Here is a 21226-nt window from a genome sequence, read left to right as displayed (position 1 = left end):
AGTTACAAACAAACAAATTTGCACATATATAATGTGGTTTAACCCATTGTGGTAGCTCAAAGTGTCCTCATTTTTGGCCAATGGAAACCTATTCAAGTTGGCTCCTGAGTCCTTTTGACATGACCCCAGTAATAATTGATAGCTTCCTTGCTTTCTGGTATGACAAGTTGTTCCAAGCATATTTCCCAGACTTCTCCAAGGACCTGGTTCCTTTTAGTGGGAGATGGTATTTAAAGACCACAATCTGTACTTAGGGTTAGATTATCCTTTTTTAAAAAATTCTAATTTACATAATATATTAATACTGTGGTAGAGAGATAAAATTCATAAATGACAAAGAAACACATATACCCAACATAGAAAGTTTAGAGACTACTTATTTAATGTATATCTCCGGGAAACACGCTTGAATTCTGATCCTGAGCTCTCTTCCTTTCTGGCTGTTTGGCCTTGGTCAAGTTCTTTTTTCTCTCTCAACGTCAATTTCTTCAAGTGTAAAATGAACAACATAGTCATAGCCACTTCAGGGGATATTGTGATGACCAAATAAGATAGATGGTAGATAGAGAGATAAGTAAATGATTAGTTAATAGATATACATACATACACACATACCCTGGCCTCACTCAACAAATGGGAGCTATTCATAGTATATCAACTAAGACCAATGTTGACAGAGCCCCACTCTTGCAGAAGGTACTGTGTCTGCCCTCAAGGATCTTGCAAACCAGAGGACTAGAGAAACACCACTCATAGGGAAGCTCATGCAGCATCCATTCTCCCAAGGACTTACTGAGCAATATGAAGGATGATTCTTTTGGAAGTTGAGAGAACTCCCTGGCACCTGGAGAAGTCTGGAAGTCTCTGTGGGAAAGATAGGGGTTTAGCTGGGCCCTGAAGGCTCACCTGAGGAGGTGGGAGTGGGATATGAGGTTGCAGGGAGGGCTTGCTGGGTGGGGGAGATGGCCAGGTACAGAAAAAAGAGGAGGCAATGAAATAGCAATAGGAGGAGTAGCTACTGGAAGAAACAGTCCCAGGAGGGGATGAGTGTTCCATGGCCCCAACCCTCCACAGAGGTGAGCCAGGGGAGGCTAGGAAACAGGACGCTATCGGCTTTCAAGGCACATTGTGTCTCTCAGTAGTGGGGGGATGCCACATTGCACCTGAGAGCAAGGAAGGCATGAGGGCTTGCCCAGAAGGGCTCCTGGTGGTTGGTCTGTAGAAGGACAAAGCAGCCCAGGCACTAGGCAACTCTAGGGCAATCTATAATCGCGTAGGCTGCTCTGGTGTGTGGCAGGCATCCCCCCACCAGGAGGGAGATGCTGCAGGAAAATAGAGACTTTCAAAATGGCTTTGATGACCCAAGCTCCAGGAACACCAGGACTAGGCTGGCAGCAGCAAAGCCAACGCCAGAAACAACTGCAACTGTGCTTGCCTCCAAAAACCTTGGCGGGAGTCTAGCTCCCATCTGGCTGGGCCACGTCAGGAGCTCACAGTATCATGATTACATGTCAAGCACCGGGTTAAGCACTTAACATACATTCTCCCATTCAGTCCGTATGGTCAGCCTCCAAGATAAAGTGTTCCCATTTAACAGATGAAAATGCTGAGGGTACCAGAAGTCCAGCAATTCATTGCAAGTTAAATACAAGCCGAAGGATTCAATCTCAAGTCTGCCTCTAAAACCCTTTCCCTTACTCTTTTCACTTTCCGCTATTACTGACTGTCCCTTAAAATGATGATCAGATTCATGTAGGTACAGAATCTATGGTCCCCCAGGGTATAAGCTGCTGGTACATTCCACGTTCTTTACATACGTTAACTCTTTTAGTTCTCTCATGCCTTAAGAGAAGCTCTTCTATTATTCTTATTTTGGAAACTGAGACCCAGAGAGGTTAAATAGCTTACCTCAGGTCACACAGTAAGGACAGTGCGGGGCTTCAAACCCAGGCAGTCTGGATCCGGAGCCTGCATGCTTGACCTTGTGCCATGCTCTGTCTCCCAGTAGGTGCCCATGTGGGCCGGGTCTCTTCTCCATCCCATGTTTCCTTTCTGATGCAATCATGTGCCTGCCCAGGGAGCATGGCGGGGGGGGGAGTGGGCAGGAAGGCCGGAAGACCCGGGACACCCGAGGTCAGAGGTGGCAGGTGACAGCTGTCCGCTAACGACACGTTTCCTTGCAGTGGCAGCTCTGATACCCATGTGAGGTGGGTCCCATTCCTCTTGGCACTTGGTTTTGGGAATCTGAACAGTCTGAATTTTAGAGCTAACAGTGCACATAGCAGGGAGAGAGCCCATCCAACTACTCTGGTGTCAGAATTTTCTTTTTTTAATTAAAAATTCTTCGCAGCGGTTTTATAGGGAGAGCACAAGCAGGTGGTGTGAAGAGTGGAGGGAAAATTCTTCTTTGTCCCTTGGGGACTAAGAGCAATGCCTGTTCTACTGAGATTTGTAGTCCAATTTATCTTCCTTAAATGACCACATAGGAAAATGATCACAGCGGTGAAGCGACATTAGAAATGTGAAATGGATAAATAAAACGTTGGTGAGCCCTCTGGCTGCTGAACCCACTTGAGAAATGGAGATCTAAGGAGCACACAGACTGAACCAGAAGGAGCCTTTAGAAGGAAGGCAACGGAACAAATGTCAAATGTTTATCTGGACAGAGAGAGAAACCTATGTGCACAAGCCCTCAGGCCCTTTCAGGCTTCTTTCTTCTTGAGCAAGGCTGAACATTTCCACAGGTCATTTCCCTGCAGTGGTTATAGCTGCTCCTAGTAATGACGGGGCACCACCGAGCATTCCTCATGGAAGGGGCCTTCGTGGTCACACTTTATAGTCTGACCACTTCCCTCCGCAAATGAGGAGCTGGGCCCAGAGAGATGAAGTGACATGGCCTGATATTTGATGTGCATTTTCTTGTGGGATGTTTACAAAAATCAAATCATTCATCTGGAATGCAGGGGAACACCCCAGCAACCACTGACATCCGTGAACCCTACTACGTTCCAGATCCCAGCAAACCTTCTGCAGACGTGATGTCATCCTGTCCGCACAACAACCTGCTGAGACTGGTACTAGCCCAGCCCGTATTTTCATAGGACATCAAGGCCCGGAGAGATTAAGTGTCTTGACCAAGGTCACATTGCCGGGAAGGCTCAGAGCCACATCTCAACCCAGCCCTGGCTCCTAATCTCATGCTCCTTCTTTACTGCCTTCTGACAAGAATAGGGAAATAGTAAAATAAACCAGGACATATCTCTTGAGATATTATTTCACAATTAAAAATCATTATGAACTTTATGTAGTAACATGGCAAATGCTCATTATATGGTGTTTTGTGAAAACTGTAATACTCAGTGTAAAAATATGCAGAAGAAAAATGGCAGTAGAATGTTTAAATACTAACAGTGGCTGAATAGTATGATAAGCTTCTTTTCTTTCTGCTTTTTACCCATTTTAATTTTATGTAATGTGGTATAAGTCTTTTGTAACAGAAGAATGAATATGACCATTTTTCTTAAAGAACTAGTAGTATACTCTTAGAATCGATAAGGAAAAGGCTAAAATGAATAGTCATATATTTTTCTTTCCTTGACAATAGAAGCTAATAAGTAATTGATTTGTAGCGCGAGATAGACGACCATTATACAAAGTCCATACATAACACGATTCTCTTTTCACATTTCATCAGATGCAACAAAAACTAAAATTCGAAGAACTTAAGCTCTGAAGCTACCCTATTTTTATGGCTTGCGTAGCCGAGTCTATTAATAAAACAAGGAGATAACCTTCCTATGTTTACCAGGGTGGTGACTAATCATTCTTTCCTCTGTCTGTACCTGAGCTCCGGCCAACATCAAGGCTCATGGACACATTGGGGTGGAAAATTCCTTCCCATCCACTCTTTCCTTCCACGCATGGAAGCTTGGGCATGAAGAGGTCAAGTCACTTGCTCAAGGTCTTGTAAATCTTCCTATTTAAATCCTGAAGATAAACTCCCAGCCCTGGGATTGTGCCAATCCTAGCAGCCAGTGCAGAACCCTTCCTTCACTGGATGAGTGAAAGCTTCAGTGAGGGCACAGGATGAAAAGCCCAGTTTAATAAACATGGGCATGAGCAGCAGCTCAATTCCTTGAGTGTTTTCTGGGTGCCAAGCGCTATGCTAAAGGCTCTACAGGGGCAATTTAGACCCTAAGGTATGCCTGCGGTCCAGGTAATAGCATCAGTCTTATTTCTAAGCTGAGGAATAGGAGGCTCCAGAGGACTGAGTCTTGTGCCGCAAACATATAGCCAGCTGTCAACTGGGTCAGGGTGTTATAGCCTGGACTGTAGGACTTCAGAGCCAGTCCTCTCCCCTCCTGCATCTTAGCCCTGGAGGGGACTCAAGCGCCAACTCACCCACAGGCAGAATGTTACTCCCGGAGAGTTAAGCAACTTGCCTGAGGTAAGAAGGGGAATTCGCCTGAAAGCCAGATGTCTGTAGTCCTGAAACATGGCCAAGGCCATTTTGTAGCAATCCAGTAAGCCTTGAAAAGACCACCTCAGAAAAGCAGTCAATCAGCCCCTCCTTGCTCCCACCCAAGTATGCCTCCTGGTCACCTTCACCCCACCCTTACTCAGTATGGCTCCCCATTTTAAATAGAAACCATGATCAGATGAAGCTTGGCGACTCATTCAATATTCATTCAACAAACACATGGTAGGTTTCGGGCCTTTGCAAGGCAGGAGGTAAGGAGGGGGTGCAAAGTTCTTCTCCAGTGTGGTACGTGACCTCAAGAAGCTTCAAGTACATCAGCAGTCTTACTTTACCAGACAGATGTGGAGGAGCCCGAGAGGCCATGCCTGTTGCCGTTACTCTTGAACTGTGAGCAGTGTGTGCTCCTATATTTGTCGGAGGAATTATGCAAACATTTATATGTCCTAATACCCATCAAGACAGGCCTGAAGCTCCCTGCACTGAATGGCCCGAGTTCTATTTCCTCTTTTAAAATTAAATGACCCTGTCTGAATTCAGGGTACACTGTGTTAACCAATCAATGAGCAGAGCCAGGTAAATCGGTATCCAAGGAAAGGAGCAGACATTTAAGGTGAGCCACTGAAAAGCACATACTTGGAAAGCAAATACATCAAGAATGGGCTTTGGAGCCAGTCACGTCTGATTCAGAATCTTGGCTCCAAACAATCACAGGCTGTGTGACATTAGTAAGTCCTGTAGTTATTCTCAGGTTCTGTTTCAAAATCACTAAACGATGTACTAATATCCACCTTACAGTATTATGAGATTCATGATAATGGGGGCAAAATGTCTAGCGCAGCATCTGCGATCTTGCTTTGCCCATTGTGGGGTAACTGCCATTATTATTTATAATCACTGGGGATTTCCACTAACCCTTGGCTTGTCTCAGTTGTAAATTACGTTGAGGATTTCCAAAAGTGAGGAAAAATAATGTCTTAAAGCAAAATTCAACAATCAGCTGAGTAACATTTACTGAGTATCTGCTCTGGACTTCAGTGGGGGTGGGGAAGTAAGGAATACTGCTTGCTTTTTCCATGACAGTGAGAAAATAAAAACTCAAATTAAAGTGAAAACTGAACTAAGAAAGCTTATTTTTTAAAACACTAGGTTAATCTTCTGTGGAGAGAGAAATGAACTCAACAATTTGTTTCAGCTCCAAAGGCAAACTATAAATGAACATGGATATCCAGTTTTGACCAGGGTTGATCATCTAAGTATGCTCTAGAGCCAGGTGGGGTCATTCTGATAATACAAGCTGCTATAACAGATAAACCCCCGAAGAAAATGTTTCTTTCTTATTCCCGTGAAGTCAAACTGGGGTTGGGAGGGATGTGAAAGGGGTGCTTCCAGGCTCAGGCTGGCTGAGCCTCTGCCATCTTCATCATGAGGCTCCCAAGTCTGCCCTGGCGTGGACATCCAGCCTACAGATGGGAGAAGCAGGAAGGCACACGTCTCAGCTCTGCCTCCACACTCCATTGGCTAAAATTCAGTCACATGGACATACCTAATGGCAAAGGAGGCTGGGAAAATAATCTCTCTGTTCAGCAGGAACTGGAAATGGGTTTTCAGAATAGCAATCAGTTCCTGCTACACAGGGCACCTGCAAACACCAGAGATTCCATGTTTGGGAAATCTAAGACCCATTCTTTCCTGTTTTCATTTTTGCAACTCAACCCAAGTATTTAGTCCTTTTGCCCCAGGTTCATAGTACTATAGGCAAATTTCACATAGCACAGGGACAAAATAGATAGGAGAATAAAACAAAAGGTGGTAGATAATAAAGACTCTGAGAGGGAAAAGTCAAATGAAATTTATAATAAGAAGGAAAAATCAACATTCTCCTTCTCTGCTTATACAAGACTCTGAAGGTGAAGCCTCTAAGAAACCAAGGCAGCGTTCACAGAGCTGCATCAGCAGATTTTGCTGTGTTTTGACAGAGTTAAATTTAAGCTAGAATTTGAGTCTTTCTCAAAATGAGAGCATTTGATGGATTGCTTATGATTCCTGGATATTGTAACTCAAATAATACCATCTGTAATGATCACACCTTGTTCTGGAGAGTTCAGTTCTTAGAGCTTCCAGACCTTAGAGAAATGGCTTCCTTTATTGGCATGTCTAAAACAAGTATGCACTACTCATGTAGGTCTACCTCTGGATCACTGCCCATTCTCCTGGACTCCATGTAGCTCTGGCTCAGGCCACAAGGAGCTCAGGCTGAGACTTCCTGTCTCATCTTCCACACCCTTCTACCTTCCTGCAAAAAATCTGCTTTGGAGTTCATGTCATCTCTGCTTCAGTTTTATTTTATCATGACCAACAATAATAAATACATTTTATATTTTGACCCAGGCCACATATAGACACTTAAAACAAAAGTTTCTTGAAACATTCTTATTTTATTAAGAATGATGCACTCTGATAATTTGTGTTTAATTCTATTTCAATCCATTAAAAAAATGCTCCTTGGGACCACTAAATTATTTAGACAAACTGTCTTCCATAGATTGTCATGTTTGTAATCTACTAGCCTGCAGTCATCAGCCTACATTAGCGGGATTATTTTTTCTCTTCTTGAGGCCAATGAACTTCATCTCTGCTCCACTTTTCCCATATTCTCCTTAAACCACACCTTCAGCTTTTCCCTTTGTCACCTTTCAAATCTGTAACTCCTGTATCTCCTTGGACCTCAGTTCCCTATCTGTTCGTCTAGCCCCCCATCCTGTTACACCTGCTTGTGTAGGTATACACTTCAAGTTTAATCAGGAGTTGTAGACCCTGTAGACCCTGACTCTTCCATTGACTCTTCTTTATCAGAATCTTTCTGGTCTTGCTTCTTCCCCAATCTACACGGACTCCATGACTACAACTTCCTGATCTGTCTACCAGTCCACCACCTGGCATGAGATATTTTGGTTCTGTCCTCCTGATAACCAACCCTGCAGCTTGGTCATCAGACCAATTGGCATGGCCAAGAAAGTGGAAACATTAAAGTGTCTGGGCCAGGTCCATCATTTGGGGTTGATGTCTACACTGAATCATGACTGCTTATTTATTCTTCAGCCCACTGTAATCCTCCTACTTCTAATCCCTCTGCACTGTTATAAAGACTGAGAAATGCAAAGCATACTCTTTGGGCCTTATTTTACTCTCTCTGCAGCATGTGAGACTATCAACCTTCAAAATCTCTCCCCATTACTTCGATGGCTCCCACTTCTCTAGTTTTTTGCGTCCTCTCTTGCCAGTCCTTTTTAAGCTTCTTCACAAATTATTTCTCTTCTCTCTACCCCTTAACTGTTGATGTCTTCAAGTTCCTCCCTCTTTCATCACATTCTACAACATTCCAGGGCAAAGCCATCCACGGCCATGGTTTCCACTACCATCTGTATGATGATGATTCTCACCAATATATCCTAAATCCTCAACCCTTTGCAGCTTCACATCCAATACCTACTGCATCCCTTCACCTGGATGTCACGCAGAGAATTCCACACACAACATGTTCCAAACTGAAGTTGGACCTTTCTCCCTACTTAGTGTTCTTCAGTGGTTTTCCATCGCACTTAGGAAAAAAAATCCATAATTATTACCATGGCCTTCCAGGTCTAAATGGTCTAATAACCTCTAACTCCCTTGTCCACCTCATCATCTAGACTTTTCTCATGACTCACTCTACTCAACCCAAACTTGAAGATCCTCCAATAAGCCGGGAATGCACTTATCACAGAGCATTTGTCCTGGTTACTCCTTCTGCCTGAAATGCTATTGCCCCAGATTGGATAGCCACAAACCTTTCTTCCTCACCTCACTCAGGTTTCTACTGAAATGTCAGCTGCTCACAGAAGCCTCTCCTACCAGCCTGTCAAATAACATCCTTATCACTCTCTATCCCCATAGCCTGCTCTATTTTCTTTCAAAGCAGTTACCACATTACATGAAAGTGTTTATTGTCTGTTTACCCTGTTCACTAGAATATAAGTTTCTTTATTTAGCTGAATCCCCAGCACCTAGAATAGTACTTGAGACAAAGAACTCAATATATAACTGATGAATGAATGATTAATTTACCTCCTTCCCTTCTCCTACCCCCTGCCCCCAAACTGTTTTCTCCAGGATTCTAGGTAAAAAGTGCATGATTTTCCCAACCATAGCTCAAGCCAGAAGCTTGGCCTTTGGCCTCATCCCTTACCTCTTCTCTCCACCCACATCCCACCATTCATGCTTCTTAGTGTATCTTCCTAAGTCTCTATCCTCACTGCCGTGACCTTGTTTTCACTGTCATGGATCCCTTTGTAAATTTGATAAAAGGTATGGTTCGTCTTCTCAGGAGAATGCACATGGGAACACCATATTCTTCATGAAAGCGTCTCTAGATTTTCCAAAGCCCAGTGTGGACCTCCCTCCCCAGGTGCCACTATGTCCAAGGATAAAAATCTCTGGCTAAAAGATTCCTTATTTCTTACCTAAATAACTGTGAAGTCTGCTAGGCTCTGAATGTCTGTGTCTCACCCCCCACCAGAAGATGCATATGTTGAAATCCCACCTTCCAATGTGACTGTATTAGAAGGTAAATTTTGGGTGGTGATTAGGTCATAAGAGCAGAGCCCACATGAATGGGATTAGTGACTTATGAAAGAGATTCTGGAAAGTTAGCTCACCTCTTCCTCCATGTGAGGTTACATGGAGAAGACAGTGGTCAGTGAGAGAGCGAGCTTTCATCAGACACCAAATCTGCTGGCACCTTGATCTTGGATATCCCAGCCTCCAGACCTGTGAGAAATAAATGTTTATTATTTATAAGTCATCCCATTTGTGGTATTCTGTTATAGCAGCCCAAATGGACTGAAACGATGTCCTTTGACAGGTCTCCCTGCCACCAATCCTACCCTTCTTGTGATCCACTCTCCACAAGAGCTGCCTAAGTAATCTTTTAACAATGCAGGTTTGTCCATGGCCTCTTATGTGTCCCCTGTAACACCTGTTGATAGTCCTCCATCGCCTTAAGAGCAAACTCCTCCATGTGGGTACATGGTGCTGCTTATTCTTTCAGCCTCAGCCCTTTAGTTTTCCACACCCACACTCAGCTGGAGCTATTCTGAAAAACTCTCTCACACCTCCATGCTTTTGACCATGAAGTTTCTTTGCCTTACCTGCCCCTCACCTTTCATCTACTTAGCTACCTGCCACTCATCTTCCCCAAACAGCTCAAGGATTATTGTGAAAGTACTCCCTGATCTCCTGGGGCTTAACTCAGGGCTCTTACCTTATATCAGACTATATTGTGATCATTATCTTGTCCATTTCCCCTGATAGATGGTGCATCATGGAGAACAGGGGCTGTTTTGTAAATCTCTGTGGCACATAGTAGGTGCCCAATAAAAGTATGTTGAATGGATGGAATGATCAGGTAAAAGGAGAGAGAAGTGGAAGCAGCATGTTTTGGATTCATATAAATTGGGCAGATGTAGCCAACACAGCTTCCAAAATAGGAAAATCCATATTTACAGAGGAGATAAAGCTGATAGTTCTTCCATTTACAAAAAGGATTCACCACAAGGGGCCTCTAAATAGAGGGTGCTTTAGCCAGCCTATGTAAGTGTTTGTTTACAGATCATTAATCATTTTACAAAGAGGCCAAGAGCTCAAATGCAGCCAATCAGAGCCTTTAGAATCACAAGGCTTCTGAAATTACTCTAGAAGTTAACAGGAAGAAGGATTCTATGTTAAGCTATACAGTTAACATATAACTTTCCAGGAACAAGCCAGAGAGAGAGGGGGGAAGAGAGGGAAAGAGAGGAACCACAGTAACAGGAGCAACAATTTTGAGAAGTCTAACAGGAAGTCCCAAGAACTGCCTTAAACAAGGACATCTCCATTCTTTTGTGCTGTGGGGGGATGGGTGGGGTGCTCTAAAATGATTAGACACTGACAAGTAGGCCTTCACATAGTAAAGACGAAGTTCTTGATTTCTAGTGAAGACGAGGATACAGAGAGATCTTCTTTTGGCCATCAGTGTGCACCTAGCAAGTCAAATGGATTTACTCTGGCACAAACCATAAAGTTCACTCATCTATTCCCCAAATATCAGTTGAATATCAGTTGAGCACCTAGCACACGTCAGGCCATGTGAGCTAAAATGCTGACCAAGATCTGGACAACTCCGTGCTCTCAAGGAAATTGCATTTTAGAGGAAGGAGCAAGCAATCCATTAACAAGGTAATTTACTACAGTGAAAGTGGTAGCAAAGGAGTAAGAAAGTGATGTGACGGTGAGGGTGAAGATACAAGGAGCTTTTCTAGACAGAGAAGGCAAAGGAGGCCTCTCTGGGAGTGCATCATCTGGGCTGAACCTGATGGGTGAGAAGGAGGAAGCCATGGAAAGACCCGGAGAAAGGCATTCTTAGAAAAGAGACCATCAAAGTCCAAAGCCTTCAGATGGGGAAGATACAAGGGCCAAAAGGCCCTTAAACCAAAAAAAAAAAAAAAAAAAAGGCCATTACTGGAATTCAATGGAGGAGCAAGGCTCGTATGAGGTAGAGGATGATGGTGGCATGGGCCAGGGTGGTGGCAAAGGCAGGCAGGTGTGGACAGATTGCAGATCTAGCTGATGTGGGGCATAGAACTGTTGTGAACGATGACAGATGAGACGTCTCTAAGGTCCTTTTCCACTCAGACATTCTGTGACTGTTACCTGGGAGCCAGGGCTATCAAAGTGGAGCTCTTTGTAGAGGAAATCTGCCTGGCATAAAAACTAGGAAGAGCCATGTTTGGGTCACACTGTGATGATCACAGGCCCACGAGTTTGGGGTGAGAATTCTTATAAACCCATCACTTGAGAAACCCAGAAGAAATCCATTCTGTGCATTTTAAAAGTTCCTGGTCCTGGAGCTAGCTCTGCTGCCTCTTCTTTCTTGCCCTGAGCCATGAACACTCTCTTGGGGATTCTCTATTTCAGGGAATGGCATTTACCCATCCAACCAGAAGACAGAAAACCATCTTTGACAACTCTGTTGCAAACTGACCGAAGTCCAGTTGGTTGGTCACAATTACTCTGTACTACTCTGTACTGAGTAACTAATGGCATCTCTCAAATGAGAGAGGATGATAAAGGCTGTAGGTCCCTTCCCCCAACAACCTCACAATCAGAGCCTGTCTCAGAACAGATTCTGCCTCACAGGCATTTATTAGCTCACAAGCACAAAAATGGTCACATGACCAGGTGTGTAAGCTCAGTGGAGGACCAGGTTCCTACTATCTAGGCACTCGATGGAAAGTTTCCTATGATCTAGGCATGTGCCTTGAGGCGGATGCAACTATACCCCATTGCAGGATTCAGTTAACCTAGACCAGTTGTTCTCAACTGGAGCAGATTTTGTCTCTCAGATTTTGCCTTCCAGGCAATTTATGGAGATATTTTTGTCTTTCACACTGGGGAGGCACTCCTAACATCTAGTGAGCAGAGGCCAGGGATGCTGCTAAACATCCTACAATGAATTTCATCAATCCCCAAGGTCTATATGTACCCTTTCCTAAGTAAGTATAGAATTAATCTCTCACCTCTCCCTTCTACTGCCCTAGTTTGGACTTTCAGCATTTCAGACAAAGCCTTCCTCCCACCTGCTTCCCAGCTCCCTGTTTCCTCTGGTCCAATCTCCTACCCTGCTATCAGATTGATCTTCCCCAACTAGGACTGGTATCCTGTTTTTGTAAATTCTCCAGTGGCTTCTCCCTGCACAATAAACTGCTCTTTGTTTTCTCTCCTGCCTCGTCTATTGGGCATTTTGTTTTTACAGTTGCTTTAGTATAACAAACTCTCCCAAATTTTTATGCGTTTGTACATGCTATTCCTCTGCCTGGAAAGCTCTCCTGTCCCTCTTTCATACTCTCTTTCACCTTTCTGGGCACCCAGAGCTTGAGCCTAAACTCAAATACTGCCTCATCTTTTGACAACTCCAGGCCAACTCTGGAGTTCCTTATTGACCTTGCCCTACTCTGTACAAACCTCTATTAAAGCAGATGCCCCAGTTGTCCTGTTGTACTGTAACTGTTTGCATATCTGCTGCCCTCCTGGACTCTAAATGCCTATATGACTAGCTTGTTGGGCCCAGCATGCCACACAGTAGGCAGCAGCTAAATATTTGTTCAATAAACGATTACTTTCTATGCCCTGGGTTGTCTGGTTTTTGCTTTTTCTTTGTTTTGGTTTTTAACAGTTTTAAATCCTTCAGATTTTCAGAGGATAAAGTGATACAAATGAGATACTCTGGTTTTCAAATCTCAGTATGCCTAAAAATCATCTTGAAGACTTGTTTCAAATGCAAATTCCTGGGCCCCAAATGCCCAGGTAGGTTTTTTTTTTTAATTAATTGACTTTTAAACACACACACACACACACACACACACACACACACACATATATATCATGAAATTCATCCTTTAAAACTGTATAATTCAGCTATTTTGTAGTATATTCACAAAGTTGTGCAACTATCACCACTATCTAATTCTAAAACATTTTTATCACCCTAGAAAGAAAACCGTATTTATTAGCTGTCACCCCCACCCCCATTTACCTCTCCCTCCAGCCCTTGGCAATCACTAAACTACTTTCTGGTCTCTGTGGATTTGCCTAGTCTGAATATTTCCTATAAATAGAATCATACAATATATGGTCTTTTGTTACTGGCTTCTTTCACTTAGCATAATGTTTTCAAGGTTCATCCATATTGTAGCATGTATCCATACTACATTCTTTTTTATGGCTGAATAATATTTCTTTGTTTGGACATACCACATTTTGTTTATCCATTCATCAGTTGATGGTCATTTGGGTTGTTTGCACTCTTTGGCTCTTGTGAATAATGTTTTGAACACTTGTGTACAAGTTGTTGTATGGACACATGTTCCTAATTCTCACGGGTCATGAGTAAATGCCAAAACTGTTTTTCACAGCTGCCTAACCATTTTACATTCCCCATCAGCAATGTATGAGGGTTCCAATTTCCCCATAACCACACCAACACTTGTTATTTTCCATCTTTTTTGTTATAGCTATTCTAGTGAGTGTGAAGTGATAGCTCTTTGTGGTTTTGGTTTTCATTTCCCTAATGACTAGTGATGTTGAACATATTTCCATGTGCTTATTGAACATTTATATATCTTCTTTGGAAAAAAAGTTTATTTGAGTGCTTTGCTCATTTTTTAAATTGGTTGTTTGGATATTTTTGTTGTTGTTGAGCAGTAGTTCTTTATATATTCTGGATCTTAATCTCTATCAGATATATGATTTGCAAATTTTTTCTCTCATTCTATGTGTCATCTTTTCATTCTCTTGATAGTCTTTCAATGTGTAAGAGCTTTTAATTTGATGAAGTCCAGTTTATCTATTTTTCTTGTATTTCTTGAGTATTCAATGTCATATCTAATCCACGATCACAATGCCTATCCAAGGTCAGAAAGATTTATGCCTATGTTTTCTTCTTAGGGTTTTATTACCTCTTACATTTAAATCATTAATCCATTTGGGTTAACTTTCACATGTGGTATGATGTAAGGGTCCAACCTCATTCTTTTATATGTGTACATTCCAATTGTCCCAGCACCATTTGTTAAAAAGGCTATTCTTTTCCCCATTAGATGGTCTTGACAACCTTGTAGAATATCAATTGATGATAAATGTAAAAGCTTATTTTTGGACTCTCAGTTATATCCCTTTGATATATATGTCTATTTGTATGCCTGTGCCACACACTCAGATGACTAAGGAACCACATTTGGAAAAACCTTGGTCTAAATCACAGTTGCTATAACAGTTAATCCAAAACAATGGTTCCCAATCAGACTGAACATCAGAATCATTCCAAGGGTTTCAAAGAGAAAAAATCCTGGTCTCCAGGGGTCCCTCTCCCCCTGTCTCCCTCTTCTGCCTTGGGGTTTTGTTTCAGCAGATGGCTATAATGCTCAGGAATTTCTGTTTTTAAAGAGCCATTCTCATGATCATCCAGAATTGGGAATTGCTGGTCCAGGTGATCATTTAAAGTTCTTTCTAATACGTGGGACCTATAAATTTAGGAAAAGAGAAAATTTAAGGTAGAAGTTTGATCCCAAAAGATGCTAAATGATCATCTTGTGTGTACTTTGCCATCTGAAGACATCTCTCTGATGAAAATAATTTGAATATGATTTTATGAAAAATGACTGAAGTCAAAGAACCAGTTTACTCTAAGATGTCTAGATTGGAAGGAGATAATCCATATTTCAGTATTAATGCAGATGTGGGAACTTGCCCCAATGCCAGGCAGTGTCCTCCTTGGTGGTCCCACAGCCCCATGCTCTGTCAATGACATGTCTGTCTTCCCCACTAATCTCTGGGTCTTCTTGAGCAGAAGCAGGACTTTTTCCACTTTGGATCTCTAATGCCTATCACTGTGCCTAGAAAATTGCAGGTATTCAATAAAATGTCAAATTAAACTAAACGTAGTTTCTATATTTAATCAAATGCATAGAGAAGGTCAAATAGCAAGTTTTATGTAAAAATGCTAGGTATGTGGTGCTTTGAAAACAGAACTGGAAGGGAATTAATCAGTGGGATTAAAAAGATTATTTTTTTAAAAACCAAGCAGTTATTTTTGCACCATGTTTATCATCTTAGTCCTCACGTGCCTGCCTACTGATGGTATTCCTCAGGGTCCCAGCCAGAAGCAGATGGCTCACCAGAGCTGAATGGAGAAACTCTTTCCAGGGGAGTGGGCAGAATTCAGGTGACAACAAGAAATGAAGTCCCTGGGACTAGCAACAGTGAGATGTCCTAACCGTCTCCGGGCCTGAAGGGATGAGGGGACAGAGCAGAGTGGCCAGAATACGTGAGAGCTGGAAGTCGGGCAGAGGGCTGCACAGCAGGACCTGCAGCCATTAGCGTGAAATGGGCAGTAAAGGGCACAACATTCCTCGGGAGGCCGACCAGAGAATCACCAGCATACTCACCCATGAGGAACAGGAAGACATGGACATTCAACAAGAATCCATTGGGAAAAAAATAAATGTAAAGGAACCGAGGTGTGACAAATCAGTTAAGCTTCTTAGTCTGCAGCTCATCTGACCTTTTGGGAATGTTGTGCTATCCTTAGTTCATTTATCAAATACGTGAGCCTTCTTATGTTGTAAGACACTGTTATGGGCGCTGGGGATATAAGGATGAATAAGATACATTTCCTTCCCTTAGGAAGTTTACAGCGGGGAGTGAGGGACACAGGCAAGCAATGACAAGACAGTACAATAGTGCAATGTTGGGTGTATTTGTTTCCCGGGGCTGCTGTAACTTGCTGTAACAAAGTACCACAAACTGGGTGGCTTAAGCAACAGAAATTTATTGTCTCACTGTTCTGGAGGCTGAAAGTGTGAGATCAAGGTGTCAGCAGGGGTGATTCCTTCTGAGGCCTGTGAGGGAGAATTTGTTCCAGATGTCTCCCTTAGCTTCTGATGGTTTGCTGGCAATCTTTGGCATCCCTTGGCCTGTAGAAGCATCATCCCAATCTCTACCTCCATCGTCACATAGTATTCTCCCTGTGTGTGTGTCTTTGCCCAAATTTCCCCATTTTATAAGGACACTAGTGATATTGGATTAGGGGCCCACCCTACTCTGGTATAACCTCATTTTAACTAAACACATCTGTAATGACCTTATTTATAAATAAGGTCCAATTCTGAGGAACTGGGGGGTTAGGACTTCAGCTATCAATTTGGGGCACAGAGTTCAACCTGTAACAGTGGGGACAGGCTCAGGGTATTATGGGAACACATACAACATGGCTATGGAGGAGGAATGGCGAGAAGGCAACTTAGTTGGTCTTAAGAGATGAGTAAGAGTCAGCCAAGTGAAGAGATGAGGGGGCAGAAGAGGTGGACAGGACACATGAGGAAACTGCAATTTGGTGCTGGAGCAGAGAACTCAAGGCTGCAGAGAAGGACAAGCCCCTCTGGTCACAGAGGACCTTTATGACCTGCAGAGTCCAGACCAGAGAGAAATGATGGAAGGGTTTTAAGTAGGAACTTGACAAGTCTAGGTTTGCCTTTCAAAGAGGTCACTCTGGCAGCTAGGTAGAAGATGGTAAGGGTTGCAAATGGGCCAAATATCTGGGAGGTTGTGGTGTTGGGCCAGGTGAGAGAGTGGTAGTAGGGGTAGCAGGAAGAGAACGGATAAAGTTGAGGGATACTGGCGGGGTTGGGGGGGGGGCAGGACTTGGTGATTGAGGTGTCTGAGCTAGAGGAGCAGGATAACAACATCCCCAGCCCTGCAAGGAAGACCACAGTGCCTTCAGCAAGGTGAGGAAGAGGTGGTTTAACAGGAAAATTGCCCCGATTGCCACTCTGGAAATAATGGACTAACGGTGCCTGTGGGAGACGCTAGGGGTAAAATCTTGGTTAGAAAGAGAGATTTGGGAGTTCTCTGCATATCCCATGAGAGAGAATGAGCTTCACCAGGGAGTGTGTGTGGCAGAGCAAGATGAGCCATGAGTCAGAACAGAATCCTGGAGAACACCCACATGCCCGTGACAGGCAGAAGATGAGGAGGAGGCCTTTCCAAGGAATGGTGGAGAACAGACAATGTAACACGTGGAGGTTAAGGAATCAGGACACTTCAAAGAAAGGTCATCTGTATTCTTAAATGCCTCAGAAAGTTCTAGTAGAGAAAGGATTGCAACTAGTCTTTTCAGTTTTCTGTCAGGGAAGTTGTTGACCACCTTAGCGACAGTATTGTGGTGATGGGAACAGAAAATAGAGGGCAAAGAGCTGAGGATGAATGGATGTGTAGACAACAAGAAGTCTGAAGAGAGTGGAAGAAGGGAAAGTTGTGAAGTGACTGGGGGAAGACATGGGGCGTGAAACTTGAGTATACTTAGAGGCTTAAAGTGAGATAGAAGAGATTTTATCAGGATGAAATGGGGGATAACTACCGAAGTGTGTCAGTAGGCATCAAGGGAGAGAGTAAAGGGCACAGGAAGAGGGGCACACCTCTGAGACTGAAGGTGAAGAGGGGCACACCTCTGAGACTGAAGGTGAAGAGGGGCATGCATGTGGAGGTGTTTGTAGGGATTGGCTAGAAGTAGCAGGAGAATGAGCCTGATGACCTTTAAGTTGGGAGGCAAGATTATCTGCTGAGTATGAGAGAATAAAGGTTGAGTGGGAGCCTTGGTGAGAGGGTTGGAGACCTGGAGCGGTCACCCGGGGACATAGAAGGGAGGATTCTGAGGACAGGGAAAGGCGACATGGGCAGCATGAGGGCCCGCGGAGGCTCGGGGCCGTGAACTTGTGGTGGTCCAGCCTAGACAGGAGTGTCCATTGCCCCAGGAGTGTTCAGTCTCAAAGACAGGGCAAAAACAATGACAGTAAGTGCTTCTGAGCATCCAAGTCTGCATTTTGCTTGGTCAGAGTTGAGAGGGGCTGAGGCATCTGGTGAGAACTACGAGCCACTGGGTCCAGGTAGAAGATGAAGGAAGAAAGGGCAGGAGAAGCCTGACGAATGGGGAGAAGACGGAGGTGTCAGTGGAAGTAGGGATGCAAGAGAGCTGGAAGGACACACAGATGTGATCAGACTGGACACACTTACCATGCTTATGGTTTTACTGAGTGTGGCATATGAGTGAAAGCAAACCCTCACACGTACGAGTCCATGCTCCTTTATGCCAGTTGCTCATGTAAAAGCATTGAAGCCTGGATTAAAGGGGAAACTATATAAGATGCATCTCAGTCACCTTGGTCAGGGCTCTTTAGACTGGGTCCCAGAGTGAGGTCACAAACAATAGGGTGGGCACTGTTTAAAAAAAAAGGAAGATACCATCTGATTTTATTTTATCTTTATCAGAATCTGGTGAAGCATTTCAGCCCCTTTTCAAGAACAGTGTCTTGTAACAGATACCAGTGTCTTTCCATGAATAATGAATCGCCACTTTACAGAGAGTCTGTGGATGAAAGGCAGTAAGGAGAGGGCTCTAACAGAGGCTCCAGCCGCATTTTCTGAGCTCAGCGAGTGACGGATCAATGGCAGAGAACACTGCAGTTGACCAGATGCAGTCATCCCATGCCGGGTGCATCGAGACCCGAGTTCTGATATGCAAAGAGAGCCTGGGACTCTTGTCAAATCACCAAACAGGATGTTGGCCATGCGGCAAACAGGACTGCAAGCTGTTGACAGCTGAATGTCAGGCTGCCAAAGCCAGGCCCCACCACATGATGGGCACTGCCCCAAAGGCTTGGCGACCATCTGTATTCCAACACACACCATCAGCCGTGCTGCCCGTGCTCCCGCCCGATGCACCAAGCAATGCCCATGCTCTGGGTCCAGAGACGCTGTTGTTGTGGTGCACACAGGCCCCTTTGTTCAGCAACACCGCACACATGAATGGAGGCAGCTTCCTTTGGTTCTTTCCTTAAGGCCTGGAAAGAAAGGCCTCTCAGTCAAGCTGCCTGAAGGACCAGCTTTGGGAGTGGAGGGGACTCCTCGCTGAAAGCTAGTTAGTGGTAGCACATCCAAAAATGGAGCTTAAGAGCCTTGGACAGAATTGTGGCAAAACCTCACTCAGGGGTCCCCAGGCCTGTGTGAGGCTGGCTGGGGGCCCTTGGCAGCCCCTGCTCATTAAATGTGTTGAGAAACTGTCTCCAGCAGAGAAGGCTCCATCAACACGGACACTCGGGTACAATATTTTCAAATGACAAAGAGCCTCTTGCTTTGTGTGTGGAAAAAGCTGAAGAGCAGGATAGATTCAATATGGAGCATAGGGCCAGTTGAGTAATTGCCATTTTCTCCTTCTGTGGCTGCTTCATCTCCCCTGAAGTGATCTTCTAACTGCTGAAGGACACTTGGTGATCCAGAGCGGGGCCATTCTCTCTCGGCCTCCACCCGCACCACCTGACCCACGGATGCAGGAGGCAGCCAGTGGGGAAGACAGGTTCTTAGACCATTTTTCTCTGACCCTAGGAATGTACCTAGATCATCACCTCCCAAGCCTCGGGGAGTGCTGACAAATGGGCTCCATCCCTACAGAGGGGAGACTTTGTTTCAGTTCACAGTGGAAAACCATTTCCCTTAAAAAAAAAAAAAAAATTCTTTGTGATCCTAAAGGAATGATGGCCTTATTTGTTGGCTCCAGAAAAGACTGCTGCATAAAGATTTTGAGTAATTCCAAAAGCTTTCTGCATGGCAAACACCCCGTTTGGTGATGTACAACTTCCCAGCAAGGTGGAAGGCTCCCGGGAGTCCCCTGAGTTGCTGGCACCAGGAACCTTTGGCACCCACAGGCCAATGGTGACACAAGAGTGGTGGAGAAATAGGTGGCAGCACCAGGTCTGCCAGGTGGCAGGGCTGTATTCTTCCCCTGCCAGGGTCTGTGACATTGCTTCCTCCACCATGGGCTTTCCTCATGAAAGAGAAGTGGTGCTCCCCCTGCTTGAGACCAGCACAGGGTATGATTCATTTTATGTCACTCCAACGCCAAGTGCAGCCCACAGCAGGGACTTACCAGGTATTTAATGGGTGGGGAAATGTTGGGGGGCCCGGGAAGACACATTTCTTTGCATGTTAGCTCTATCAGCTTTGTTTGGAGACGAGGCCAGGGCGCGTGTCTCTTGAAAGCCTCCCAAGTCTAGAAATCTGGGCATTCTTATACCACTGCTCCCAGCAGCTCAGCAGGGCCCCCCAAAGAGAGGCCATTGCAGCTGAATTGCGCCCAGACAAAGAGCACCTCCTTCCCTCCCCATCCCCATCCTTGAAGCTGGCCCAGGTCCTGGAGAGTTCTAGGACTGGGGTATGAGCCATAGGAGTTAGGAGGGCATACCCTAGTTACTTTGGCTCCTCTAGTTATTCTCCCTCACTTCAAAGAAAACGCAAACTTCTCTAGGGATCTGGCATTCCTCCCCTACTAACTTTCATACCTTTCTCCTCCTTGCTTCGCACCTTATATTCATTCAGTACATATCTATTCAAAGCATCCTGGGTGTTGGACATTGTTGATTACCAGGGAGGTAAGATGATTCAGGCCCATCTTTGAGTTTACAGACCACTGGAAGAGGGAGAGATGCAAATACTCAGCATTCGTCTTCAAGTTGCTGACACATGATCACATATGGAAATATACCGTTGGGGCAGCTCATGGTAAAGACACACCAGACCTTATTTTTGTGTTTGGGGAATTTGGTGTAGTGGTATCATCCTATCACCTTGACTTGATATTCACAGCTTATACTGTGTCTTCTGATACGTTGCCTCCTTTAATCCTCACAATAATCCTGAGACCAGAGATTTAATCTGGTTTACAAATGAGGAAACTGAGGCACAAACAAAGTGCCGTTCAGTCTCAGGACTAACAGAGGCTTTGAACTCAGGATGCCCGAGGGCAGCCATGGTGCTTCCTACCCCATCAAGCTGCCTTCCCAGCAGGCCTCACCTTCATTGGATAACCCAGTCAATCCTTTTCAAGGGATGAGATGAGAACTCCAAAGCCAGAGTGTAGCCCCCACTTTCTTCCTTTGGCCTCAGCTGTTTGTCTGTTTTTCAGTTTCCAAACTATGACAAAGAAATAAAAATAGGGATGAGAGTGTTCTGTTGCTTCCTTAATGAACCCACCTGCTGGCTATTGCCAGAAATTCCTTTAAAGAAGCACAAATCCCTTCATTCTGCAGGTATAAATAAAAAGCTTAAAATGCAAATGCCTTGAAG

Source organism: Zalophus californianus, chromosome 2, assembly GCF_009762305.2.
Source record: "Zalophus californianus isolate mZalCal1 chromosome 2, mZalCal1.pri.v2, whole genome shotgun sequence".
NCBI lineage: Eukaryota > Metazoa > Chordata > Mammalia > Carnivora > Otariidae > Zalophus > Zalophus californianus.
Note: the sequence above shows the minus strand (reverse complement) of the source record.